Consider the following 27,829-nt stretch of genomic DNA (forward strand, 5'->3'; position numbering starts at 1 on the left):
ACCGAGATGAGGGTGTTGTCTCATTCTTTCTCTCTTCCTCCACTTTCAAGTTTCTTTAGTTAGGTTCCTCAGACAAAAGGTTTCCTTGTAGCTACACAGTGGCCAGGTCCACAGAACGTTGCAGATAGCTGCTGAAAACAGCCCTCCTCCACCTGAGAATGGCTTGCTCTCCCTCTCAAGGGGAGAGAGCTGGGATTCGATATTTAATGAAGTGCCTCTGTCCACTTGGCATTGAGAGGCACTAGGGGGCGTTAGTGCTCTGCACCCGGCGAAATGCCTGTTTCGTTTGTGATTTTCCTTTGTGAAAAACAACTATCCACAGAGTGTTTTGTGCCGATTTTCCATCCTTTTCGACTGACGGAAAGCATTTTACCCACGTAGAAACAGAGAACGAATAGAAAGAGCGTTGCATTACGTTCAATAAAAGCTTAGGGCGGTCTCGGTGGTACGTTAGTGAGGTTATCTGGGGACACCTTAGCCACGTACATTGTGTTGGAGAGGCACCGAGAATTCAGGAGTTCTCAAAGTTCGAGGACACAGTTGCCTTACACGTAGGCACGGTGGCAGCCGTGGACATGGCAGTGATTTGGAGAACGTTGTATTAGTCAGCTCTTGCTGCGATAATGCTTTGCAACAAATCTCCCCAAAACTCACTTACATAAAGAGGCATCTAGTTTTCTGGGACCTGTGGGCTAGCTGCAGCGGCTCTCTTGTAGACCTCTCGATGGCGGGTGTCGCTCCATGCCGTGGGTCAGTTTGAGGTCTGTCCCGCACACCTTACCATGGAGCCCAACTGTGAGGCTGCAGGTCCCTGTCTTCTCGCAGAGTTCGGTGAAACGTAAGAGGTGAACCCAACCACACAAGCCCACGTAAGGCCTCTGCGACTCACTTAAGGCCATCGTGTCTTCCCTTGGCCTCCTGGGAACCCCCTGGCCCCAGGAGGCAGCTTCCGTAGCCCAGGGCAACCGGCGGAGGGGGGGCGGGCGGGGCTGCAGGAGGGTGGAACGCCGAGGTCACAGAGGGTGTGGGTGTGGCCACCTCTGCTGTGACTGAACCAAGGGCAGGGGGGCAGGGGGTCCAGGGCAGGGCCCTCAGAGCCCGGTAGGCCCAGGGGGGCGGCGCAAGCACCTAGGCCCAGGCCGAAGAGCGCCTTCTTGGTACGCGCGGCAGGCCGGCCTCTCGCCTTGCCACTCAGGCCGCCCTCCCACTTGAAGTGTGTGTGGCACGCGTCCGCGGAGTACACCTCGCTGCACAGGTAGCCACGGGGCTGGGTGTCGTAGCTTCCTGCGAGGCGGCCGGAGGTCCCGCAGGCGGGTGGGTCCCTGGGACAGACGCGCGGAGCGGCTCCTGCCCGGCCCCCCTGAGAACCGTCGCCGTTCCGTAAGGCGGGGCGCCTGCTTCAGAATGTAAAATCACGTGTCCGCTCCATCGATACGCCGTTTAGTTTACCAGGCAAGACTTTCTTGGTGAAAGAAGCAGCCTTGCCTTGCATCCTCGAGCAGGCTTCTCAGCTGGCTGTGCACCGGTACTCTCTCTCTGGGTGTGCTAGTCCGCAGGGCAGGGCATCGCCTGGGCAGGGTGGAGCGTGATCTCTGCGGCCTCGTCTTGCAGCTCCTTCCTTCCATTCTCAGTCATCCTGCCCACAGTGGCCTCCTCTCAGGCCTGCATACTTACAACGGCGCATGGCCCGTGCTGCCCCTCTGCAGGCAGTGTCCCTCTGTTTACTTTGCAGCTGACCGATGCCGCCTCACCCTTCTCATCTCTTCTCAGGTGTCACTTGGTCAAGAAAGCGTCCCCTTACCTACTCAGCTCATCACGTCCCCCTACCGTAGCTCACGTGACACCACGCACCTCTCGCTTATGGCCGTCATCGCCTTTCCCATCCAGTTTCAGGTAGGTAAGTTTACCCCGTGGTGGTCCGTGAGGAAGAAGAGATCACGCCTCTTTGGCTTACTCTTGATTCCCAGCGACTAGCCCGGTTACTGATAACCTCTGTTAGAGGGAGAAAGGAATGCACCCGATCCCTGGTGAAGCCCTGAGCGTTTTCCTTTCTAGTGTCCCTCGTACTCCTCCCTGCCATCTGTGTCGCCCTTACTCGGCATCTACCGTTTATGAGTTTACACCTGGGTTACGGTGACTGCTTCGGAGAATCGCATGCCTTTCTATCTCCCTCGCTGCGACCTCTCCTACACCTCCCAGGGCTCTTGGGTTATGCCCTTGCCCTCGTCCGAGCCGTCCGTGGCACCCGCTGTCAACCCCGTACGGCCAAGCTCCGAAGACTGACACTCAAGGCCCTCCGTAATTTGGCTTCAGTTTCACTTTCCAGACGTGTCAAGAAAGAACGGGGTCTAAGTATCTGTGAACCTCTGCTCCGTTTCATATCTACCCACGAGGTTAATTTTTTTGTTTCTTCCAGTCCGCCTATTTTGCACCTCCTTCTCTGGGAAGACTTCACTGAGAATCCAAGCGATTTCTGGATCCCTTCTCTCCCCTGGAGCTGCAAACACTTTAACAGGACATGTGCGGAACTGCCGTAAGGTAATCTACATCTTGTCTCCCTCTCTGGTACCTAACCTCCCTGCGAATGGGGGTACGTCTCCGTGTTCTGTGCGGGTTTTCAGCCCAGGACTCTCTACGCGTAGTGGATATTTGATTTGGTAAGTGAACGAATAAGTGGATGAGTCACCGAGATGAGGGTGTTGTCTCATTCTTTCTCTCTTCCTCCACTTTCAAGTTTCTTTAGTTAGGTTCCTCAGACAAAAGGTTTCCTTGTAGCTACACAGTGGCCAGGTCCACAGAACGTTGCAGATAGCTGCTGAAAACAGCCCTCCTCCACCTGAGAATGGCTTGCTCTCCCTCTCAAGCGGAGAGAGCTGGGATTCGATATTTAATGAAGTGCCTCTGTCCACTTGGCATTGAGAGGCACTAGGGGGCGTTAGTGCTCTGCACCCGGCGAAATGCCTGTTTCGTTTGTGATTTTCCTTTGTGAAAAACAACTATCCACAGAGTGTTTTGTGCCGATTTTCCATCCTTTTAGACTGACGGAAAGCATTTTACCCACGTAGAAACAGAGAACGAATAGAAAGAGCGTTGCATTACGTTCAATAAAAGCTTAGGGCGGTCTCGGTGGTACGTTAGTGAGGTTATCTGGGGACACCTTAGCCACGTACATTGTGTTGGAGAGGCACCGAGAATTCAGGAGTTCTCAAAGTTCGAGGACACAGTTGCCTTACACGTAGGCACGGTGGCAGCCGTGGACATGGCAGTGATTTGGAGAACGTTGTATTAGTCAGCTCTTGCTGCGATAATGCTTTGCAACAAATCTCCCCAAAACTCACTTACATAAAGAGGCATCTAGTTTTCTGGGACCTGTGGGCTAGCTGCAGCGGCTCTCTTGTAGACCTCTCGATGGCGGGTGTCGCTCCATGCCGTGGGTCAGTTTGAGGTCTGTCCCGCACACCTTACCGTGGAGCCCAACTGTGAGGCTGCAGGTCCCTGTCTTCTCGCAGAGTTCGGTGAAACGTAAGAGGTGAACCCAACCACACAAGCCCACGTAAGGCCTCTGCGACTCACTTAAGGCCATCGTGTCTTCCCTTGGCCTCCTGGGAACCCCCTGGCCCCAGGAGGCAGCTTCCGTAGCCCAGGGCAACCGGCGGAGGGGGGGCGGGCGGGGCTGCAGGAGGGTGGAACGCCGAGGTCACAGAGGGTGTGGGTGTGGCCACCTCTGCTGTGACTGAACCAAGGGCAGGGGGGCAGGGGGTCCAGGGCAGGGCCCTCAGAGCCCGGTAGGCCCAGGGGGGCGGCGCAAGCACCTAGGCCCAGGCCGAAGAGCGCCTTCTTGGTACGCGCGGCAGGCCGGCCTCTCGCCTTGCCACTCAGGCCGCCCTCCCACTTGAAGTGTGTGTGGCACGCGTCCGCGGAGTACACCTCGCTGCACAGGTAGCCACGGGGCTGGGTGTCGTAGCTTCCTGCGAGGCGGCCGGAGGTCCCGCAGGCGGGTGGGTCCCTGGGACAGACGCGCGGAGCGGCTCCTGCCCGGCCCCCCTGAGAACCGTCGCCGTTCCGTAAGGCGGGGCGCCTGCTTCAGAATGTAAAATCACGTGTCCGCTCCATCGATACGCCGTTTAGTTTACCAGGCAAGACTTTCTTGGTGAAAGAAGCAGCCTTGCCTTGCATTCTCGAGCAGGCTTCTCAGCTGGCTGTGCACCGGTACTCTCTCTCTGGGTGTGCTAGTCCGCAGGGCAGGGCATCGCCTGGGCAGGGTGGAGCGTGATCTCTGTGGCCTCGTCTTGCAGCTCCTTCCTTCCATTCTCAGTCATCCTGCCCACAGTGGCCTCCTCTCAGGCCTGCATACTTACAACGGCGCATGGCCCGTGCTGCCCCTCTGCAGGCAGTGTCCCTCTGTTTACTTTGCAGCTGACCGATGCCGCCTCACCCTTCTCATCTCTTCTCAGGTGTCACTTGGTCAAGAAAGCGTCCCCTTACCTACTCAGCTCATCACGTCCCCCTACCGTAGCTCACGTGACACCACGCACCTCTCGCTTATGGCCGTCATCGCCTTTCCCATCCAGTTTCAGGTAGGTAAGTTTACCCCGTGGTGGTCCGTGAGGAAGAAGAGATCACGCCTCTTTGGCTTACTCTTGATTCCCAGCGACTAGCCCGGTTACTGATAACCTCTGTTAGAGGGAGAAAGGAATGCACCCGATCCCTGGTGAAGCCCTGAGCGTTTTCCTTTCTAGTGTCCCTCGTACTCCTCCCTGCCATCTGTGTCGCCCTTACTCGGCGTCTACCGTTTATGAGTTTACACCTGGGTTACGGTGACTGCTTCGGAGAATCGCATGCCTTTCTATCTCCCTCGCTGCGACCTCTCCTACACCTCCCAGGGCTCTTGGGTTATGCCCTTGCCCTCGTCCGAGCCGTCCGTGGCACCCGCTGTCAACCCCGTACGGCCAAGCTCCGAAGACTGACACTCAAGGCCCTCCGTAATTTGGCTTCAGTTTCACTTTCCAGACGTGTCAAGGAAGAACGGGGTCTAAGTATCTGTGAACCTCTGCTCCGTTTCATATCTACCCACGAGGTTAATTTTTTTGTTTCTTCCAGTCCGCCTATTTTGCACCTCCTTCTCTGGGAAGACTTCACTGAGAATCCAAGCGATTTCTGGATCCCTTCTCTCCCCTGGAGCTGCAAACACTTTAACAGGACATGTGCGGAACTGCCGTAAGGTAATCTACATCTTGTCTCCCTCTCTGGTACCTAACCTCCCTGCGAATGGGGGTACGTCTCCGTGTTCTGTGCGGGTTTTCAGCCCAGGACTCTCTACGCGTAGTGGATATTTGATTTGGTAAGTGAACGAATAAGTGGATGAGTCACCGAGATGAGGGTGTTGTCTCATTCTTTCTCTCTTCCTCCACTTTCAAGTTTCTTTAGTTAGGTTCCTCAGACAAAAGGTTTCCTTGTAGCTACACAGTGGCCAGGTCCACAGAACGTTGCAGATAGCTGCTGAAAACAGCCCTCCTCCACCTGAGAATGGCTTGCTCTCCCTCTCAAGCGGAGAGAGCTGGGATTCGATATTTAATGAAGTGCCTCTGTCCACTTGGCATTGAGAGGCACTAGGGGGCGTTAGTGCTCTGCACCCGGCGAAATGCCTGTTTCGTTTGTGATTTTCCTTTGTGAAAAACAACTATCCACAGAGTGTTTTGTGCCGATTTTCCATCCTTTTAGACTGACGGAAAGCATTTTACCCACGTAGAAACAGAGAACGAATAGAAAGAGCGTTGCATTACGTTCAATAAAAGCTTAGGGCGGTCTCGGTGGTACGTTAGTGAGGTTATCTGGGGACACCTTAGCCACGTACATTGTGTTGGAGAGGCACCGAGAATTCAGGAGTTCTCAAAGTTCGAGGACACAGTTGCCTTACACGTAGGCACGGTGGCAGCCGTGGACATGGCAGTGATTTGGAGAACGTTGTATTAGTCAGCTCTTGCTGCGATAATGCTTTGCAACAAATCTCCCCAAAACTCACTTACATAAAGAGGCATCTAGTTTTCTGGGACCTGTGGGCTAGCTGCAGCGGCTCTCTTGTAGACCTCTCGATGGCGGGTGTCGCTCCATGCCGTGGGTCAGTTTGAGGTCTGTCCCGCACACCTTACCGTGGAGCCCAACTGTGAGGCTGCAGGTCCCTGTCTTCTCGCAGAGTTCGGTGAAACGTAAGAGGTGAACCCAACCACACAAGCCCACGTAAGGCCTCTGCGACTCACTTAAGGCCATCGTGTCTTCCCTTGGCCTCCTGGGAACCCCCTGGCCCCAGGAGGCAGCTTCCGTAGCCCAGGGCAACCGGCGGAGGGGGGGCGGGCGGGGCTGCAGGAGGGTGGAACGCCGAGGTCACAGAGGGTGTGGGTGTGGCCACCTCTGCTGTGACTGAACCAAGGGCAGGGGGGCAGGGGGTCCAGGGCAGGGCCCTCAGAGCCCGGTAGGCCCAGGGGGGCGGCGCAAGCACCTAGGCCCAGGCCGAAGAGCGCCTTCTTGGTACGCGCGGCAGGCCGGCCTCTCGCCTTGCCACTCAGGCCGCCCTCCCACTTGAAGTGTGTGTGGCACGCGTCCGCGGAGTACACCTCGCTGCACAGGTAGCCACGGGGCTGGGCGTCGTAGCTTCCTGCGAGGCGGCCGGAGGTCCCGCAGGCGGGTGGGTCCCTGGGACAGACGCGCGGAGCGGCTCCTGCCCGGCCCCCCTGAGAACCGTCGCCGTTCCGTAAGGCGGGGCGCCTGCTTCAGAATGTAAAATCACGTGTCCGCTCCATCGATACGCCGTTTAGTTTACCAGGCAAGACTTTCTTGGTGAAAGAAGCAGCCTTGCCTTGCATCCTCGAGCAGGCTTCTCAGCTGGCTGTGCACCGGTACTCTCTCTCTGGGTGTGCTAGTCCGCAGGGCAGGGCATCGCCTGGGCAGGGTGGAGCGTGATCTCTGCGGCCTCGTCTTGCAGCTCCTTCCTTCCATTCTCAGTCATCCTGCCCACAGTGGCCTCCTCTCAGGCCTGCATACTTACAACGGCGCATGGCCCGTGCTGCCCCTCTGCAGGCAGTGTCCCTCTGTTTAGTTTGCAGCTGACCGATGCCGCCTCACCCTTCTCATCTCTTCTCAGGTGTCACTTGGTCAAGAAAGCGTCCCCTTACCTACTCAGCTCATCACGTCCCCCTACCGTAGCTCACGTGACACCACGCACCTCTCGCTTATGGCCGTCATCGCCTTTCCCATCCAGTTTCAGGTAGGTAAGTTTACCCCGTGGTGGTCCGTGAGGAAGAAGAGATCACGCCTCTTTGGCTTACTCTTGATTCCCAGCGACTAGCCCGGTTACTGATAACCTCTGTTAGAGGGAGAAAGGAATGCACCCGATCCCTGGTGAAGCCCTGAGCGTTTTCCTTTCTAGTGTCCCTCGTACTCCTCCCTGCCATCTGTGTCGCCCTTACTCGACGTCTACCGTTTATGAGTTTACACCTGGGTTACGGTGACTGCTTCGGAGAATCGCATGCCTTTCTATCTCCCTCGCTGCGACCTCTCCTACACCTCCCAGGGCTCTTGGGTTATGCCCTTGCCCTCGTCCGAGCCGTCCGTGGCACCCGCTGTCAACCCCGTACGGCCAAGCTCCGAAGACTGACACTCAAGGCCCTCCGTAATTTGGCTTCAGTTTCACTTTCCAGACGTGTCAAGAAAGAACGGGGTCTAAGTATCTGTGAACCTCTGCTCCGTTTCATATCTACCCACGAGGTTAATTTTTTTGTTTCTTCCAGTCCGCCTATTTTGCACCTCCTTCTCTGGGAAGACTTCACTGAGAATCCAAGCGATTTCTGGATCCCTTCTCTCCCCTGGAGCTGCAAACACTTTAACAGGACATGTGCGGAACTGCCGTAAGGTAATCTACATCTTGTCTCCCTCTCTGGTACCTAACCTCCCTGCGAATGGGGGTACGTCTCCGTGTTCTGTGCGGGTTTTCAGCCCAGGACTCTCTACGCGTAGTGGATATTTGATTTGGTAAGTGAACGAATAAGTGGATGAGTCACCGAGATGAGGGTGTTGTCTCATTCTTTCTCTCTTCCTCCACTTTCAAGTTTCTTTAGTTAGGTTCCTCAGACAAAAGGTTTCCTTGTAGCTACACAGTGGCCAGGTCCACAGAACGTTGCAGATAGCTGCTGAAAACAGCCCTCCTCCACCTGAGAATGGCTTGCTCTCCCTCTCAAGCGGAGAGAGCTGGGATTCGATATTTAATGAAGTGCCTCTGTCCACTTGGCATTGAGAGGCACTAGGGGGCGTTAGTGCTCTGCACCCGGCGAAATGCCTGTTTCGTTTGTGATTTTCCTTTGTGAAAAACAACTATCCACAGAGTGTTTTGTGCCGATTTTCCATCCTTTTAGACTGACGGAAAGCATTTTACCCACGTAGAAACAGAGAACGAATAGAAAGAGCGTTGCATTACGTTCAATAAAAGCTTAGGGCGGTCTCGGTGGTACGTTAGTGAGGTTATCTGGGGACACCTTAGCCACGTACATTGTGTTGGAGAGGCACCGAGAATTCAGGAGTTCTCAAAGTTCGAGGACACAGTTGCCTTACACGTAGGCACGGTGGCAGCCGTGGACATGGCAGTGATTTGGAGAACGTTGTATTAGTCAGCTCTTGCTGCGATAATGCTTTGCAACAAATCTCCCCAAAACTCACTTACATAAAGAGGCATCTAGTTTTCTGGGACCTGTGGGCTAGCTGCAGCGGCTCTCTTGTAGACCTCTCGATGGCGGGTGTCGCTCCATGCCGTGGGTCAGTTTGAGGTCTGTCCCGCACACCTTACCGTGGAGCCCAACTGTGAGGCTGCAGGTCCCTGTCTTCTCGCAGAGTTCGGTGAAACGTAAGAGGTGAACCCAACCACACAAGCCCACGTAAGGCCTCTGCGACTCACTTAAGGCCATCGTGTCTTCCCTTGGCCTCCTGGGAACCCCCTGGCCCCAGGAGGCAGCTTCCGTAGCCCAGGGCAACCGGCGGAGGGGGGGCGGGCGGGGCTGCAGGAGGGTGGAACGCCCAGGTCACAGAGGGTGTGGGTGTGGCCACCTCTGCTGTGACTGAACCAAGGGCAGGGGGGCAGGGGGTCCAGGGCAGGGCCCTCAGAGCCCGGTAGGCCCAGGGGGGCGGCGCAAGCACCTAGGCCCAGGCCGAAGAGCGCCTTCTTGGTACGCGCGGCAGGCCGGCCTCTCGCCTTGCCACTCAGGCCGCCCTCCCACTTGAAGTGTGTGTGGCACGCGTCCGCGGAGTACACCTCGCTGCACAGGTAGCCACGGGGCTGGGCGTCGTAGCTTCCTGCGAGGCGGCCGGAGGTCCCGCAGGCGGGTGGGTCCCTGGGACAGACGCGCGGAGCGGCTCCTGCCCGGCCCCCCTGAGAACCGTCGCCGTTCCGTAAGGCGGGGCGCCTGCTTCAGAATGTAAAATCACGTGTCCGCTCCATCGATACGCCGTTTAGTTTACCAGGCAAGACTTTCTTGGTGAAAGAAGCAGCCTTGCCTTGCATCCTCGAGCAGGCTTCTCAGCTGGCTGTGCACCGGTACTCTCTCTCTGGGTGTGCTAGTCCGCAGGGCAGGGCATCGCCTGGGCAGGGTGGAGCGTGATCTCTGCGGCCTCGTCTTGCAGCTCCTTCCTTCCATTCTCAGTCATCCTGCCCACAGTGGCCTCCTCTCAGGCCTGCATACTTACAACGGCGCATGGCCCGTGCTGCCCCTCTGCAGGCAGTGTCCCTCTGTTTAGTTTGCAGCTGACCGATGCCGCCTCACCCTTCTCATCTCTTCTCAGGTGTCACTTGGTCAAGAAAGCGTCCCCTTACCTACTCAGCTCATCACGTCCCCCTACCGTAGCTCACGTGACACCACGCACCTCTCGCTTATGGCCGTCATCGCCTTTCCCATCCAGTTTCAGGTAGGTAAGTTTACCCCGTGGTGGTCCGTGAGGAAGAAGAGATCACGCCTGTTTGGCTTACTCTTGATTCCCAGCGACTAGCCCGGTTACTGATAACCTCTGTTAGAGGGAGAAAGGAATGCACCCGATCCCTGGTGAAGCCCTGAGCGTTTTCCTTTCTAGTGTCCCTCGTACTCCTCCCTGCCATCTGTGTCGCCCTTACTCGACGTCTACCGTTTATGAGTTTACACCTGGGTTACGGTGACTGCTTCGGAGAATCGCATGCCTTTCTATCTCCCTCGCTGCGACCTCTCCTACACCTCCCAGGGCTCTTGGGTTATGCCCTTGCCCTCGTCCGAGCCGTCCGTGGCACCCGCTGTCAACCCCGTACGGCCAAGCTCCGAAGACTGACACTCAAGGCCCTCCGTAATTTGGCTTCAGTTTCACTTTCCAGACGTGTCAAGAAAGAACGGGGTCTAAGTATCTGTGAACCTCTGCTCCGTTTCATATCTACCCACGAGGTTAATTTTTTTGTTTCTTCCAGTCCGCCTATTTTGCACCTCCTTCTCTGGGAAGACTTCACTGAGAATCCAAGCGATTTCTGGATCCCTTCTCTCCCCTGGAGCTGCAAACACTTTAACAGGACATGTGCGGAACTGCCGTAAGGTAATCTACATCTTGTCTCCCTCTCTGGTACCTAACCTCCCTGCGAATGGGGGTACGTCTCCGTGTTCTGTGCGGGTTTTCAGCCCAGGACTCTCTACGCGTAGTGGATATTTGATTTGGTAAGTGAACGAATAAGTGGATGAGTCACCGAGATGAGGGTGTTGTCTCATTCTTTCTCTCTTCCTCCACTTTCAAGTTTCTTTAGTTAGGTTCCTCAGACAAAAGGTTTCCTTGTAGCTACACAGTGGCCAGGTCCACAGAACGTTGCAGATAGCTGCTGAAAACAGCCCTCCTCCACCTGAGAATGGCTTGCTCTCCCTCTCAAGCGGAGAGAGCTGGGATTCGATATTTAATGAAGTGCCTCTGTCCACTTGGCATTGAGAGGCACTAGGGGGCGTTAGTGCTCTGCACCCGGCGAAATGCCTGTTTCGTTTGTGATTTTCCTTTGTGAAAAACAACTATCCACAGAGTGTTTTGTGCCGATTTTCCATCCTTTTCGACTGACGGAAAGCATTTTACCCACGTAGAAACAGAGAACGAATAGAAAGAGCGTTGCATTACGTTCAATAAAAGCTTAGGGCGGTCTCGGTGGTACGTTAGTGAGGTTATCTGGGGACACCTTAGCCACGTACATTGTGTTGGAGAGGCACCGAGAATTCAGGAGTTCTCAAAGTTCGAGGACACAGTTGCCTTACACGTAGGCACGGTGGCAGCCGTGGACATGGCAGTGATTTGGAGAACGTTGTATTAGTCAGCTCTTGCTGCGATAATGCTTTGCAACAAATCTCCCCAAAACTCACTTACATAAAGAGGCATCTAGTTTTCTGGGACCTGTGGGCTAGCTGCAGCGGCTCTCTTGTAGACCTCTCGATGGCGGGTGTCGCTCCATGCCGTGGGTCAGTTTGAGGTCTGTCCCGCACACCTTACCGTGGAGCCCAACTGTGAGGCTGCAGGTCCCTGTCTTCTCGCAGAGTTCGGTGAAACGTAAGAGGTGAACCCAACCACACAAGCCCACGTAAGGCCTCTGCGACTCACTTAAGGCCATCGTGTCTTCCCTTGGCCTCCTGGGAACCCCCTGGCCCCAGGAGGCAGCTTCCGTAGCCCAGGGCAACCGGCGGAGGGGGGGCGGGCGGGGCTGCAGGAGGGTGGAACGCGGAGGTCACAGAGGATGTGGGTGTGGCCACCTCTGCTGTGACTGAACCAAGGGCAGGGGGGCAGGGGGTCCAGGGCAGGGCCCTCAGAGCCCGGTAGGCCCAGGGGGGCGGCGCAAGCACCTAGGCCCAGGCCGAAGAGCGCCTTCTTGGTACGCGCGGCAGGCCGGCCTCTCGCCTTGCCACTCAGGCCGCCCTCCCACTTGAAGTGTGTGTGGCACGCGTCCGCGGAGTACACCTCGCTGCACAGGTAGCCACGGGGCTGGGCGTCGTAGCTTCCTGCGAGGCGGCCGGAGGTCCCGCAGGCGGGTGGGTCCCTGGGACAGACGCGCGGAGCGGCTCCTGCCCGGCCCCCCTGAGAACCGTCGCCGTTCCGTAAGGCGGGGCGCCTGCTTCAGAATGTAAAATCACGTGTCCGCTCCATCGATACGCCGTTTAGTTTACCAGGCAAGACTTTCTTGGTGAAAGAAGCAGCCTTGCCTTGCATTCTCGAGCAGGCTTCTCAGCTGGCTGTGCACCAGTACTCTCTCTCTGGGTGTGCTAGTCCGCAGGGCAGGGCATCGCCTGGGCAGGGTGGAGCGTGATCTCTGCGGCCTCGTCTTGCAGCTCCTTCCTTCCATTCTCAGTCATCCTGCCCACAGTGGCCTCCTCTCAGGCCTGAATACTTACAACGGCGCATGGCCCGTGCTGCCCCTCTGCAGGCAGTGTCCCTCTGTTTAGTTTGCAGCTGACCGATGCCGCCTCACCCTTCTCATCTCTTCTCAGGTGTCACTTGGTCAAGAAAGCGTCCCCTTACCTACTCAGCTCATCACGTCCCCCTACCGTAGCTCACGTGACACCACGCACCTCTCGCTTATGGCCGTCATCGCCTTTCCCATCCAGTTTCAGGTAGGTAAGTTTACCCCGTGGTGGTCCGTGAGGAAGAAGAGATCACGCCTCTTTGGCTTACTCTTGATTCCCAGCGACTAGCCCGGTTACTGATAACCTCTGTTAGAGGGAGAAAGGAATGCACCCGATCCCTGGTGAAGCCCTGAGCGTTTTCCTTTCTAGTGTCCCTCGTACTCCTCCCTGCCATCTGTGTCGCCCTTACTCGGCGTCTACCGTTTATGAGTTTACACCTGGGTTACGGTGACTGCTTCGGAGAATCGCATGCCTTTCTATCTCCCTCGCTGCGACCTCTCCTACACCTCCCAGGGCTCTTGGGTTATGCCCTTGCCCTCGTCCGAGCCGTCCGTGGCACCCGCTGTCAACCCCGTACGGCCAAGCTCCGAAGACTGACACTCAAGGCCCTCCGTAATTTGGCTTCAGTTTCACTTTCCAGACGTGTCAAGAAAGAACGGGGTCTAAGTATCTGTGAACCTCTGCTCCGTTTCATATCTACCCACGAGGTTAATTTTTTTGTTTCTTCCAGTCCGCCTATTTTGCACCTCCTTCTCTGGGAAGACTTCACTGAGAATCCAAGCGATTTCTGGATCCCTTCTCTCCCCTGGAGCTGCAAACACTTTAACAGGACATGTGCGGAACTGCCGTAAGGTAATCTACATCTTGTCTCCCTCTCTGGTACCTAACCTCCCTGCGAATGGGGGTACGTCTCCGTGTTCTGTGCGGGTTTTCAGCCCAGGACTCTCTACGCGTAGTGGATATTTGATTTGGTAAGTGAACGAATAAGTGGATGAGTCACCGAGATGAGGGTGTTGTCTCATTCTTTCTCTCTTCCTCCACTTTCAAGTTTCTTTAGTTAGGTTCCTCAGACAAAAGGTTTCCTTGTAGCTACACAGTGGCCAGGTCCACAGAACGTTGCAGATAGCTGCTGAAAACAGCCCTCCTCCACCTGAGAATGGCTTGCTCTCCCTCTCAAGCGGAGAGAGCTGGGATTCGATATTTAATGAAGTGCCTCTGTCCACTTGGCATTGAGAGGCACTAGGGGGCGTTAGTGCTCTGCACCCGGCGAAATGCCTGTTTCGTTTGTGATTTTCCTTTGTAAAAAACAACTATCCACAGAGTGTTTTGTGCCGATTTTCCATCCTTTTAGACTGACGGAAAGCATTTTACCCACGTAGAAACAGAGAACGAATAGAAAGAGCGTTGCATTACGTTCAATAAAAGCTTAGGGCGGTCTCGGTGGTACATTAGTGAGGTTATCTGGGGACACCTTAGCCACGTACATTGTGTTGGAGAGGCACCGAGAATTCAGGAGTTCTCAAAGTTCGAGGACACAGTTGCCTTACACGTAGGCACGGTGGCAGCCGTGGACATGGCAGTGATTTGGAGAACGTTGTATTAGTCAGCTCTTGCTGCGATAATGCTTTGCAACAAATCTCCCCAAAACTCACTTACATAAAGAGGCATCTAGTTTTCTGGGACCTGTGGGCTAGCTGCAGCGGCTCTCTTGTAGACCTCTCGATGGCGGGTGTCGCTCCATGCCGTGGGTCAGTTTGAGGTCTGTCCCGCACACCTTACCGTGGAGCCCAACTGTGAGGCTGCAGGTCCCTGTCTTCTCGCAGAGTTCGGTGAAACGTAAGAGGTGAACCCAACCACACAAGCCCACGTAAGGCCTCTGCGACTCACTTAAGGCCATCGTGTCTTCCCTTGGCCTCCTGGGAACCCCCTGGCCCCAGGAGGCAGCTTCCGTAGCCCAGGGCAACCGGCGGAGGGGGGGCGGGCGGGGCTGCAGGAGGGTGGAACGCCGAGGTCACAGAGGGTGTGGGTGTGGCCACCTCTGCTGTGACTGAACCAAGGGCAGGGGGGCAGGGGGTCCAGGGCAGGGCCCTCAGAGCCCGGTAGGCCCAGGGGGGCGGCGCAAGCACCTAGGCCCAGGCCGAAGAGCGCCTTCTTGGTACGCGCGGCAGGCCGGCCTCTCGCCTTGCCACTCAGGCCGCCCTCCCACTTGAAGTGTGTGTGGCACGCGTCCGCGGAGTACACCTCGCTGCACAGGTAGCCACGGGGCTGGGCGTCGTAGCTTCCTGCGAGGCGGCCGGAGGTCCCGCAGGCGGGTGGGTCCCTGGGACAGACGCGCGGAGCGGCTCCTGCCCGGCCCCCCTGAGAACCGTCGCCGTTCCGTAAGGCGGGGCGCCTGCTTCAGAATGTAAAATCACGTGTCCGCTCCATCGATACGCCGTTTAGTTTACCAGGCAAGACTTTCTTGGTGAAAGAAGCAGCCTTGCCTTGCATCCTCGAGCAGGCTTCTCAGCTGGCTGTGCACCGGTACTCTCTCTCTGGGTGTGCTAGTCCGCAGGGCAGGGCATCGCCTGGGCAGGGTGGAGCGTGATCTCTGCGGCCTCGTCTTGCAGCTCCTTCCTTCCATTCTCAGTCATCCTGCCCACAGTGGCCTCCTCTCAGGCCTGCATACTTACAACGGCGCATGGCCCGTGCTGCCCCTCTGCAGGCAGTGTCCCTCTGTTTAGTTTGCAGCTGACCGATGCCGCCTCACCCTTCTCATCTCTTCTCAGGTGTCACTTGGTCAAGAAAGCGTCCCCTTACCTACTCAGCTCATCACGTCCCCCTACCGTAGCTCACGTGACACCACGCACCTCTCGCTTATGGCCGTCATCGCCTTTCCCATCCAGTTTCAGGTAGGTAAGTTTACCCCGTGGTGGTCCGTGAGGAAGAAGAGATCACGCCTCTTTGGCTTACTCTTGATTCCCAGCGACTAGCCCGGTTACTGATAACCTCTGTTAGAGGGAGAAAGGAATGCACCCGATCCCTGGTGAAGCCCTGAGCGTTTTCCTTTCTAGTGTCCCTCGTACTCCTCCCTGCCATCTGTGTCGCCCTTACTCGACGTCTACCGTTTATGAGTTGACACCTGGGTTACGGTGACTGCTTCGGAGAATCGCATGCCTTTCTATCTCCCTCGCTGCGACCTCTCCTACACCTCCCAGGGCTCTTGGGTTATGCCCTTGCCCTCGTCCGAGCCGTCCGTGGCACCCGCTGTCAACCCCGTACGGCCAAGCTCCGAAGACTGACACTCAAGGCCCTCCGTAATTTGGCTTCAGTTTCACTTTCCAGACGTGTCAAGAAAGAACGGGGTCTAAGTATCTGTGAACCTCTGCTCCGTTTCATATCTACCCACGAGGTTAATTTTTTTGTTTCTTCCAGTCCGCCTATTTTGCACCTCCTTCTCTGGGAAGACTTCACTGAGAATCCAAGCGATTTCTGGATCCCTTCTCTCCCCTGGAGCTGCAAACACTTTAACAGGACATGTGCGGAACTGCCGTAAGGTAATCTACATCTTGTCTCCCTCTCTGGTACCTAACCTCCCTGCGAATGGGGGTACGTCTCCGTGTTCTGTGCGGGTTTTCAGCCCAGGACTCTCTACGCGTAGTGGATATTTGATTTGGTAAGTGAACGAATAAGTGGATGAGTCACCGAGATGAGGGTGTTGTCTCATTCTTTCTCTCTTCCTCCACTTTCAAGTTTCTTTAGTTAGGTTCCTCAGACAAAAGGTTTCCTTGTAGCTACACAGTGGCCAGGTCCACAGAACGTTGCAGATAGCTGCTGAAAACAGCCCTCCTCCACCTGAGAATGGCTTGCTCTCCCTCTCAAGCGGAGAGAGCTGGGATTCGATATTTAATGAAGTGCCTCTGTCCACTTGGCATTGAGAGGCACTAGGGGGCGTTAGTGCTCTGCACCCGGCGAAATGCCTGTTTCGTTTGTGATTTTCCTTTGTGAAAAACAACTATCCACAGAGTGTTTTGTGCCGATTTTCCATCCTTTTCGACTGACGGAAAGCATTTTACCCACGTAGAAACAGAGAACGAATAGAAAGAGCGTTGCATTACGTTCAATAAAAGCTTAGGGCGGTCTCGGTGGTACGTTAGTGAGGTTATCTGGGGACACCTTAGCCACGTACATTGTGTTGGAGAGGCACCGAGAATTCAGGAGTTCTCAAAGTTCGAGGACACAGTTGCCTTACACGTAGGCACGGTGGCAGCCGTGGACATGGCAGTGATTTGGAGAACGTTGTATTAGTCAGCTCTTGCTGCGATAATGCTTTGCAACAAATCTCCCCAAAACTCACTTACATAAAGAGGCATCTAGTTTTCTGGGACCTGTGGGCTAGCTGCAGCGGCTCTCTTGTAGACCTCTCGATGGCGGGTGTCGCTCCATGCCGTGGGTCAGTTTGAGGTCTGTCCCGCACACCTTACCGTGGAGCCCAACTGTGAGGCTGCAGGTCCCTGTCTTCTCGCAGAGTTCGGTGAAACGTAAGAGGTGAACCCAACCACACAAGCCCACGTAAGGCCTCTGCGACTCACTTAAGGCCATCCTGTCTTCCCTTGGCCTCCTGGGAACCCCCTGGCCCCAGGAGGCAGCTTCCGTAGCCCAGGGCAACCGGCGGAGGGGGGGCGGGCGGGGCTGCAGGAGGGTGGAACGCGGAGGTCACAGAGGATGTGGGTGTGGCCACCTCTGCTGTGACTGAACCAAGGGCAGGGGGGCAGGGGGTCCAGGGCAGGGCCCTCAGAGCCCGGTAGGCCCACGGGGGTGGCGCAAGCACCTAGGCCCAGGCCGAAGAGCGCCTTCTTGGTACGCGCGGCAGGCCGGCCTCTCACCTTGCCACTCAGGCCGCCCGCCCACTTGAAGTGTGTGTGGCACGCGTCCGCGGAGTACACCTCGCTGCACAGGTAGCCACGGGGCTGGGCGTCGTAGCTTCCTGCGAGGCGGCCGGAGGTCCCGCAGGCGGGTGGGTCCCTGGGACAGACGCGCGGAGCGGCTCCTGCCCGGCCCCCCTGAGAACCGTCGCCGTTCCGTAAGGCGGGGCGCCTGCTTCAGAATGTAAAATCACGTGTCCGCTCCATCGATACGCCGTTTAGTTTACCAGGCAAGACTTTCTTGGTGAAAGAAGCAGCCTTGCCTTGCATCCTCGAGCAGGCTTCTCAGCTGGCTGTGCACCGGTACTCTCTCTCTGGGTGTGCTAGTCCGCAGGGCAGGGCATCCCCTGGGCAGGGTGGAGCGTGATCTCTGCGGCCTCGTCTTGCAGCTCCTTCCTTCCATTCTCAGTCATCCTGCCCACAGTGGCCTCCTCTCAGGCCTGCATACTTACAACGGCGCATTGCCCGTGCTGCCCCTCTGCAGGCAGTGTCCCTCTGTTTAGTTTGCAGCTGACCGATGCCGCCTCACCCTTCTCATCTCTTCTCAGGTGTCACTTGGTCAAGAAAGCGTCCCCTTACCTACTCAGCTCATCACGTCCCCCTACCGTAGCTCACGTGACACCACGTACCTCTCGCTTATGGCCGTCATCGCCTTTCCCATCCAGTTTCAGGTAGGTAAGTTTACCCCCTGGTGGTCCGTGAGGAAGAAGAGATCACGCCTGTTTGGCTTACTCTTGATTCCCAGTGACTAGCCCGGTTACTGATAACCTCTGTTAGAGGGAGAAAGGAATGCACCCGATCCCTGGTGAAGCCCTGAGCGTTTTCCTTTCTAGTGTCCCTCGTACTCCTCCCTGCCATCTGTGTCGCCCTTACTCGGCGTCTACCGTTTATGAGTTTACACCTGGGTTACGGTGACTGCTTCGGAGAATCGCATGCCTTTCTATCTCCCTCGCTGCGACCTCTCCTACACCTCCCAGGGCTCTTGGGTTATGCCCTTGCCCTCGTCCGAGCCGTCCGTGGCATCCGCTGTCAACCCCGTACGGCCAAGCTCCGAAGACTGACACTCAAGGCCCTCCGTAATTTGGCTTCAGTTTCACTTTCCAGACGTGTCAAGAAAGAACGGGGTCTAAGTATCTGTGAACCTCTGCTCCGTTTCATATCTACCCACGAGGTTAATTTTTTTGTTTCTTCCAGTCCGCCTATTTTGCACCTCCTTCTCTGGGAAGACTTCACTGAGAATCCAAGCGATTTCTGGATCCCTTCTCTCCCCTGAAGCTGCAAACACTTTAACAGGACATGTGCGGAACTGCCGTAAGGTAATCTACATCTTGTCTCCCTCTCTGGTACCTAACCTCCCTGCGAATGGGGGTACGTCTCCGTGTTCTGTGCGGGTTTTCAGCCCAGGACTCTCTACGCGTAGTGGATATTTGATTTGGTAAGTGAACGAATAAGTGGATGAGTCACCGAGATGAGGGTGTTGTCTCATTCTTTCTCTCTTCCTCCACTTTCAAGTTTCTTTAGTTAGGTTCCTCAGACAAAAGGTTTCCTTGTAGCTACACAGTGGCCAGGTCCACAGAACGTTGCAGATAGCTGCTGAAAACAGCCCTCCTCCACCTGAGAATGGCTTGCTCTCCCTCTCAAGCGGAGAGAGCTGGGATTCGATATTTAATGAAGTGCCTCTGTCCACTTGGCATTGAGAGGCACTAGGGGGCGTTAGTGCTCTGCACCCGGCGAAATGCCTGTTTCGTTTGTGATTTTCCTTTGTGAAAAACAACTATCCACAGAGTGTTTTGTGCCGATTTTCCATCCTTTTAGACTGACGGAAAGCATTTTACCCACGTAGAAACAGAGAACGAATAGAAAGAGCGTTGCATTACGTTCAATAAAAGCTTAGGGCGGTCTCGGTGGTACGTTAGTGAGGTTATCTGGGGACACCTTAGCCACGTACATTGTGTTGGAGAGGCACCGAGAATTCAGGAGTTCTCAAAGTTCGAGGACACAGTTGCCTTACACGTAGGCACGGTGGCAGCCGTGGACATGGCAGTGATTTGGAGAACATTGTATTAGTCAGCTCTTGCTGCGATAATGCTTTGCAACAAATCTCCCCAAAACTCACTTACATAAAGAGGCATCTAGTTTTCTGGGACCTGTGGGCTAGCTGCAGCGGCTCTCTTGTAGACCTCTCGATGGCGGGTGTCGCTCCATGCCGTGGGTCAGTTTGAGGTCTGTCCCGCACACCTTACCGTGGAGCCCAACTGTGAGGCTGCAGGTCCCTGTCTTCTCGCAGAGTTCGGTGAAACGTAAGAGGTGAACCCAACCACACAAGCCCACGTAAGGCCTCTGCGACTCACTTAAGGCCATCGTGTCTTCCCTTGGCCTCCTGGGAACCCCCTGGCCCCAGGATGCAGCTTCCGTAGCCCAGGGCAACCGGCAGAGGGGGGGCGGGCGGGGCTGCAGGAGGGTGGAACGCCGAGGTCACAGAGGGTGTGGGTGTGGCCACCTCTGCTGTGACTGAACCAAGGGCAGGGGGGCAGGGGGTCCAGGGCAGGGCGCTCAGAGCCCGGTAGGCCCAGGGGGGCGGCGCAAGCACCTAGGCCCAGGCCGAAGAGCGCCTTCTTGGTACGCGCGGCAGGCCGGCCTCTCGCCTTGCCACTCAGGCCGCCCTCCCACTTGAAGTGTGTGTGGCACGCGTCCGTGGAGTACACCTCGCTGCACAGGTAGCCACGGGGCTGGGCGTCGTAGCTTCCTGCGAGGCGGCCGGAGGTCCCGCAGGCGGGTGGGTCCCTGGGACAGACGCGCGGAGCGGCTCCTGCCCGGCCCCCCTGAGAACCGTCGCCGTTCCGTAAGGCGGGGCGCCTGCTTCAGAATGTAAAATCACGTGTCCGCTCCATCGATACGCCGTTTAGTTTACCAGGCAAGACTTTCTTGGTGAAAGAAGCAGCCTTGCCTTGCATCCTCGAGCAGGCTTCTCAGCTGGCTGTGCACCGGTACTCTCTCTCTGGGTGTGCTAGTCCGCAGGGCAGGGCATCGCCTGGGCAGGGTGGAGCGTGATCTCTGCGGCCTCGTCTTGCAGCTCCTTCCTTCCATTCTCAGTCATCCTGCCCACAGTGGCCTCCTCTCAGGCCTGCATACTTACAACGGCGCATGGCCCGTGCTGCCCCTCTGCAGGCAGTGTCCCTCTGTTTAGTTTGCAGCTGACCGATGCCGCCTCACCCTTCTCATCTCTTCTCAGGTGTCACTTGGTCAAGAAAGCGTCCCCTTACCTACTCAGCTCATCACGTCCCCCTACCGTAGCTCACGTGACACCACGCACCTCTCGCTTATGGCCGTCATCGCCTTTCCCATCCAGTTTCAGGTAGGTAAGTTTACCCCGTGGTGGTCCGTGAGGAAGAAGAGATCACGCCTCTTTGGCTTACTCTTGATTCCCAGCGACTAGCCCGGTTACTGATAACCTCTGTTAGAGGGAGAAAGGAATGCACCCGATCCCTGGTGAAGCCCTGAGCGTTTTCCTTTCTAGTGTCCCTCGTACTCCTCCCTGCCATCTGTGTCGCCCTTACTCGGCGTCTACCGTTTATGAGTTTACACCTGGGTTACGGTGACTGCTTCGGAGAATCGCATGCCTTTCTATCTCCCTCGCTGCGACCTCTCCTACACCTCCCAGGGCTCTTGGGTTATGCCCTTGCCCTCGTCCGAGCCGTCCGTGGCACCCGCTGTCAACCCCGTACGGCCAAGCTCCGAAGACTGACACTCAAGGCCCTCCGTAATTTGGCTTCAGTTTCACTTTCCAGACGTGTCAAGAAAGAACGGGGTCTAAGTACCTGTGAACCTCTGCTCCGTTTCATATCTACCCACGAGGTTAATTTTTTTGTTTCTTCCAGTCCGCCTATTTTGCACCTCCTTCTCTGGGAAGACTTCACTGAGAATCCAAGCGATTTCTGGATCCCTTCTCTCCCCTGGAGCTGCAAACACTTTAACAGGACATGTGCGGAACTGCCGTAAGGTAATCTACATCTTGTCTCCCTCTCTGGTACCTAACCTCCCTGCGAATGGGGGTACGTCTCCGTGTTCTGTGCGGGTTTTCAGCCCAGGACTCTCTACGCGTAGTGGATATTTGATTTGGTAAGTGAACGAATAAGTGGATGAGTCACCGAGATGAGGGTGTTGTCTCATTCTTTCTCTCTTCCTCCACTTTCAAGTTTCTTTAGTTAGGTTCCTCAGACAAAAGGTTTCCTTGTAGCTACACAGTGGCCAGGTCCACAGAACGTTGCAGATAGCTGCTGAAAACAGCCCTCCTCCACCTGAGAATGGCTTGCTCTCCCTCTCAAGCGGAGAGAGCTGGGATTCGATATTTAATGAAGTGCCTCTGTCCACTTGGCATTGAGAGGCACTAGGGGGCGTTAGTGCTCTGCACCCGGCGAAATGCCTGTTTCGTTTGTGATTTTCCTTTGTGAAAAACAACTATCCACAGAGTGTTTTGTGCCGATTTTCCATCCTTTTCGACTGACGGAAAGCATTTTACCCACGTAGAAACAGAGAACGAATAGAAAGAGCGTTGCATTACGTTCAATAAAAGCTTAGGGCGGTCTCGGTGGTACGTTAGTGAGGTTATCTGGGGACACCTTAGCCACGTACATTGTGTTGGAGAGGCACCGAGAATTCAGGAGTTCTCAAAGTTCGAGGACACAGTTGCCTTACACGTAGGCACGGTGGCAGCCGTGGACATGGCAGTGATTTGGAGAACGTTGTATTAGTCAGCTCTTGCTGCGATAATGCTTTGCAACAAATCTCCCCAAAACTCACTTACATAAAGAGGCATCTAGTTTTCTGGGACCTGTGGGCTAGCTGCAGCGGCTCTCTTGTAGACCTCTCGATGGCGGGTGTCGCTCCATGCCGTGGGTCAGTTTGAGGTCTGTCCCGCACACCTTACCGTGCAGCCCAGCTGTGAGGCTGCAGGTCCCTGTCTTCTCGCAGAGTTCGGTGAAACGTAAGAGGTGAACCCAACCACACAAGCCCACGTAAGGCCTCTGCGACTCACTTAAGGCCATCGTGTCTTCCCTTGGCCTCCTGGGAACCCCCTGGCCCCAGGAGGCAGCTTCCGTAGCCCAGGGCAACCGGCGGAGGGGGGGCGGGCGGGGCTGCAGGAGGGTGGAACGCCGAGGTCACAGAGGGTGTGGGTGTGGCCACCTCTGCTGTGACTGAACCAAGGGCAGGGGGGCAGGGGGTCCAGGGCAGGGCCCTCAGAGCCCGGTAGGCCCAGGGGGGCGGCGCAAGCACCTAGGCCCAGGCCGAAGAGCGCCTTCTTGGTACGCGCGGCAGGCCGGCCTCTCGCCTTGCCACTCAGGCCGCCCTCCCACTTGAAGTGTGTGTGGCACGCGTCCGCGGAGTACACCTCGCTGCACAGGTAGCCACGGGGCTGGGCGTCGTAGCTTCCTGCGAGGCGGCCGGAGGTCCCGCAGGCGGGTGGGTCCCTGGGACAGACGCGCGGAGCGGCTCCTGCCCGGCCCCCCTGAGAACCGTCGCCGTTCCGTAAGGCGGGGCGCCTGCTTCAGAATGTAAAATCACGTGTCCGCTCCATCGATACGCCGTTTAGTTTACCAGGCAAGACTTTCTTGGTGAAAGAAGCAGCCTTGCCTTGCATCCTCGAGCAGGCTTCTCAGCTGGCTGTGCACCGGTACTCTCTCTCTGGGTGTGCTAGTCCGCAGGGCAGGGCATCGCCTGGGCAGGGTGGAGCGTGATCTCTGCGGCCTCGTCTTGCAGCTCCTTCCTTCCATTCTCAGTCATCCTGCCCACAGTGGCCTCCTCTCAGGCCTGCATACTTACAACGGCGCATGGCCCGTGCTGCCCCTCTGCAGGCAGTGTCCCTCTGTTTAGTTTGCAGCTGACCGATGCCGCCTCACCCTTCTCATCTCTTCTCAGGTGTCACTTGGTCAAGAAAGCGTCCCCTTACCTACTCAGCTCATCACGTCCCCCTACCGTAGCTCACGTGACACCACGCACCTCTCGCTTATGGCCGTCATCGCCTTTCCCATCCAGTTTCAGGTAGGTAAGTTTACCCCGTGGTGGTCCGTGAGGAAGAAGAGATCACGCCTCTTTGGCTTACTCTTGATTCCCAGCGACTAGCCCGGTTACTGATAACCTCTGTTAGAGGGAGAAAGGAATGCACCCGATCCCTGGTGAAGCCCTGAGCGTTTTCCTTTCTAGTGTCCCTCGTACTCCTCCCTGCCATCTGTGTCGCCCTTACTCGGCGTCTACCGTTTATGAGTTTACACCTGGGTTACGGTGACTGCTTCGGAGAATCGCATGCCTTTCTATCTCCCTCGCTGCGACCTCTCCTACACCTCCCAGGGCTCTTGGGTTATGCCCTTGCCCTCGTCCGAGCCGTCCGTGGCACCCACTGTCAACCCCGTACGGCCAAGCTCCGAAGACTGACACTCAAGGCCCTCCGTAATTTGGCTTCAGTTTCACTTTCCAGACGTGTCAAGAAAGAACGGGGTCTAAGTATCTGTGAACCTCTGCTCCGTTTCATATCTACCCACGAGGTTAATTTTTTTGTTTCTTCCAGTCCGCCTATTTTGCACCTCCTTCTCTGGGAAGACTTCACTGAGAATCCAAGCGATTTCTGGATCCCTTCTCTCCCCTGGAGCTGCAAACACTTTAACAGGACATGTGCGGAACTGCCGTAAGGTAATCTACATCTTGTCTCCCTCTCTGGTACCTAACCTCCCTGCGAATGGGGGTACGTCTCCGTGTTCTGTGCGGGTTTTCAGCCCAGGACTCTCTACGCGTAGTGGATATTTGATTTGGTAAGTGAACGAATAAGTGGATGAGTCACCGAGATGAGGGTGTTGTCTCATTCTTTCTCTCTTCCTCCACTTTCAAGTTTCTTTAGTTAGGTTCCTCAGACAAAAGGTTTCCTTGTAGCTACACAGTGGCCAGGTCCACAGAACGTTGCAGATAGCTGCTGAAAACAGCCCTCCTCCACCTGAGAATGGCTTGCTCTCCCTCTCAAGCGGAGAGAGCTGGGATTCGATATTTAATGAAGTGCCTCTGTCCACTTGGCATTGAGAGGCACTAGGGGGCGTTAGTGCTCTGCACCCGGCGAAATGCCTGTTTCGTTTGTGATTTTCCTTTGTGAAAAACAACTATCCACAGAGTGTTTTGTGCCGATTTTCCATCCTTTTAGACTGACGGAAAGCATTTTACCCACGTAGAAACAGAGAACGAATAGAAAGAGCGTTGCATTACGTTCCATAAAAGCTTAGGGCGGTCTCGGTGGTACGTTAGTGAGGTTATCTGGGGACACCTTAGCCACGTACATTGTGTTGGAGAGGCACCGAGAATTCAGGAGTTCTCAAAGTTCGAGGACAAGGTTGCCTTACATGTAGGCACGGTGGCAGCCATGGATATGGCAGTGATTTGGAGAACGTTGTATTAGTCAGCTCTTGCTGCGATAATGCTTTGCAACAAATCTCCCCAAAACTCACTTACATAAAGAGGCATCTAGTTTTCTGGGACCTGTGGGCTAGCTGCAGCGGCTCTCTTGTAGACCTCTCGATGGCGGGTGTCGCTCCATGCCGTGGGTCAGTTTGAGGTCTGTCCCGCACACCTTACCGTGGAGCCCAACTGTGAGGCTGCAGGTCCCTGTCTTCTCGCAGAGTTCGGTGAAACGTAAGAGGTGAACCCAACCACACAAGCCCACGTAAGGCCTCTGCGACTCACTTAAGGCCATCGTGTCTTCCCTTGGCCTCCTGGGAACCCCCTGGCCCCAGGATGCAGCTTCCGTAGCCCAGGGCAACCGGCGGAGGGGGGGCGGGCGGGGCTGCAGGAGGGTGGAACGCCGAGGTCACAGAGGGTGTGGGTGTGGCCACCTCTGCTGTGACTGAACCAAGGGCAGGGGGGCAGGGGGTCCAGGGCAGGGCCCTCAGAGCCCGGTAGGCCCAGGGGGGCGGCGCAAGCACCTAGGCCCAGGCCGAAGAGCGCCTTCTTGGTACGCGCGGCAGGCCGGCCTCTCGCCTTGCCACTCAGGCCGCCCTCCCACTTGAAGTGTGTGTGGCACGCGTCCGCGGAGTACACCTCGCTGCACAGGTAGCCACGGGGCTGGGCGTCGTAGCTTCCTGCGAGGCGGCCGGAGGTCCCGCAGGCGGGTGGGTCCCTGGGACAGACGCGCGGAGCGGCTCCTGCCCGGCCCCCCTGAGAACCGTCGCCGTTCCGTAAGGCGGGGCGCCTGCTTCAGAATGTAAAATCACGTGTCCGCTCCATCGATACGCCGTTTAGTTTACCAGGCAAGACTTTCTTGGTGAAAGAAGCAGCCTTGCCTTGCATCCTCGAGCAGGCTTCTCAGCTGGCTGTGCACCGGTACTCTCTCTCTGGGTGTGCTAGTCCGCAGGGCAGGGCATCGCCTGGGCAGGGTGGAGCGTGATCTCTGCGGCCTCGTCTTGCAGCTCCTTCCTTCCATTCTCAGTCATCCTGCCCACAGTGGCCTCCTCTCAGGCCTGCATACTTACAACGGTGCATGGCCCGTGCTGCCCCTCTGCAGGCAGTGTCCCTCTGTTTAGTTTGCAGCTGACCGATGCCGCCTCACCCTTCTCATCTCTTCTCAGGTGTCACTTGGTCAAGAAAGCGTCCCCTTACCTACTCAGCTCATCACGTCCCCCTACCGTAGCTCACGTGACACCACGCACCTCTCGCTTATGGCCGTCATCGCCTTTCCCATCCAGTTTCAGGTAGGTAAGTTTACCCCGTGGTGGTCCGTGAGGAAGAAGAGGTCACGCCTCTTTGGCTTACTCTTGATTCCCAGCGACTAGCCCGGTTACTGATAACCTCTGTTAGAGGGAGAAAGGAATGCACCCGATCCCTGGTGAAGCCCTGAGCGTTTTCCTTTCTAGTGTCCCTTGTACTCCTCCCTGCCATCTGTGTCGCCCTTACTCGGCGTCTACCGTTTATGAGTTTACACCTGGGTTACGGTGACTGCTTCGGAGAATCGCATGCCTTTCTATCTCCCTCGCTGCGACCTCTCCTACACCTCCCAGGGCTCTTGGGTTATGCCCTTGCCCTCGTCCGAGCCGTCCGTGGCACCCGCTGTCAACCCCGTACGGCCAAGCTCCGAAGACTGACACTCAAGGCCCTCCGTAATTTGGCTTCAGTTTCACTTTCCAGACGTGTCAAGAAAGAACGGGGTCTAAGTATCTGTGAACCTCTGCTCCGTTTCATATCTACCCACGAGGTTAATTTTTTTGTTTCTTCCAGTCCGCCTATTTTGCACCTCCTTCTCTGGGAAGACTTCACTGAGAATCCAAGCGATTTCTGGATCCCTTCTCTCCCCTGGAGCTGCAAACACTTTAACAGGACATGTGCGGAACTGCCGTAAGGTAATCTACATCTTGTCTCCCTCTCTGGTACCTAACCTCCCTGCGAATGGGGGTACGTCTCCGTGTTCTGTGCGGGTTTTCAGCCCAGGACTCTCTACGCGTAGTGGATATTTGATTTGGTAAGTGAACGAATAAGTGGATGAGTCACCGAGATGAGGGTGTTGTCTCATTCTTTCTCTCTTCCTCCACTTTCAAGTTTCTTTAGTTAGGTTCCTCAGACAAAAGGTTTCCTTGTAGCTACACAGTGGCCAGGTCCACAGAACGTTGCAGATAGCTGCTGAAAACAGCCCTCCTCCACCTGAGAATGGCTTGCTCTCCCTCTCAAGCGGAGAGAGCTGGGATTCGATATTTAATGAAGTGCCTCTGTCCACTTGGCATTGAGAGGCACTAGGGGGCGTTAGTGCTCTGCACCCGGCGAAATGCCTGTTTCGTTTGTGATTTTCCTTTGTGAAAAACAACTATCCACAGAGTGTTTTGTGCCGATTTTCCATCCTTTTAGACTGACGGAAAGCATTTTACCCACGTAGAAACAGAGAACGAATAGAAAGAGCGTTGCATTACATTCAATAAAAGCTTAGGGCGGTCTCGGTGGTACGTTAGTGAGGTTATCTGGGGACACCTTAGCCACGTACATTGTGTTGGAGAGGCACCGAGAATTCAGGAGTTCTCAAAGTTCGAGGACACAGTTGCCTTACACGTAGGCACGGTGGCAGCCGTGGACATGGCAGTGATTTGGAGAACGTTGTATTAGTCAGCTCTTGCTGCGATAATGCTTTGCAACAAATCTCCCCAAAACTCACTTACATAAAGAGGCATCTAGTTTTCTGGGACCTGTGGGCTAGCTGCAGCGGCTCTCTTGTAGACCTCTCGATGGCGGGTGTCGCTCCATGCCGTGGGTCAGTTTGAGGTCTGTCCCGCACACCTTACCGTGGAGCCCAACTGTGAGGCTGCAGGTCCCTGTCTTCTCGCAGAGTTCGGTGAAACGTAAGAGGTGAACCCAACCACACAAGCCCACGTAAGGCCTCTGCGACTCACTTAAGGCCATCGTGTCTTCCCTTGGCCTCCTGGGAACCCCCTGGCCCCAGGATGCAGCTTCCGTAGCCCAGGGCAACCGGCGGAGGGGGGGCGGGCGGGG

This window comes from Stenella coeruleoalba, assembly GCF_951394435.1.
Source record: "Stenella coeruleoalba genome assembly, chromosome: 1".
NCBI lineage: Eukaryota > Metazoa > Chordata > Mammalia > Artiodactyla > Delphinidae > Stenella > Stenella coeruleoalba.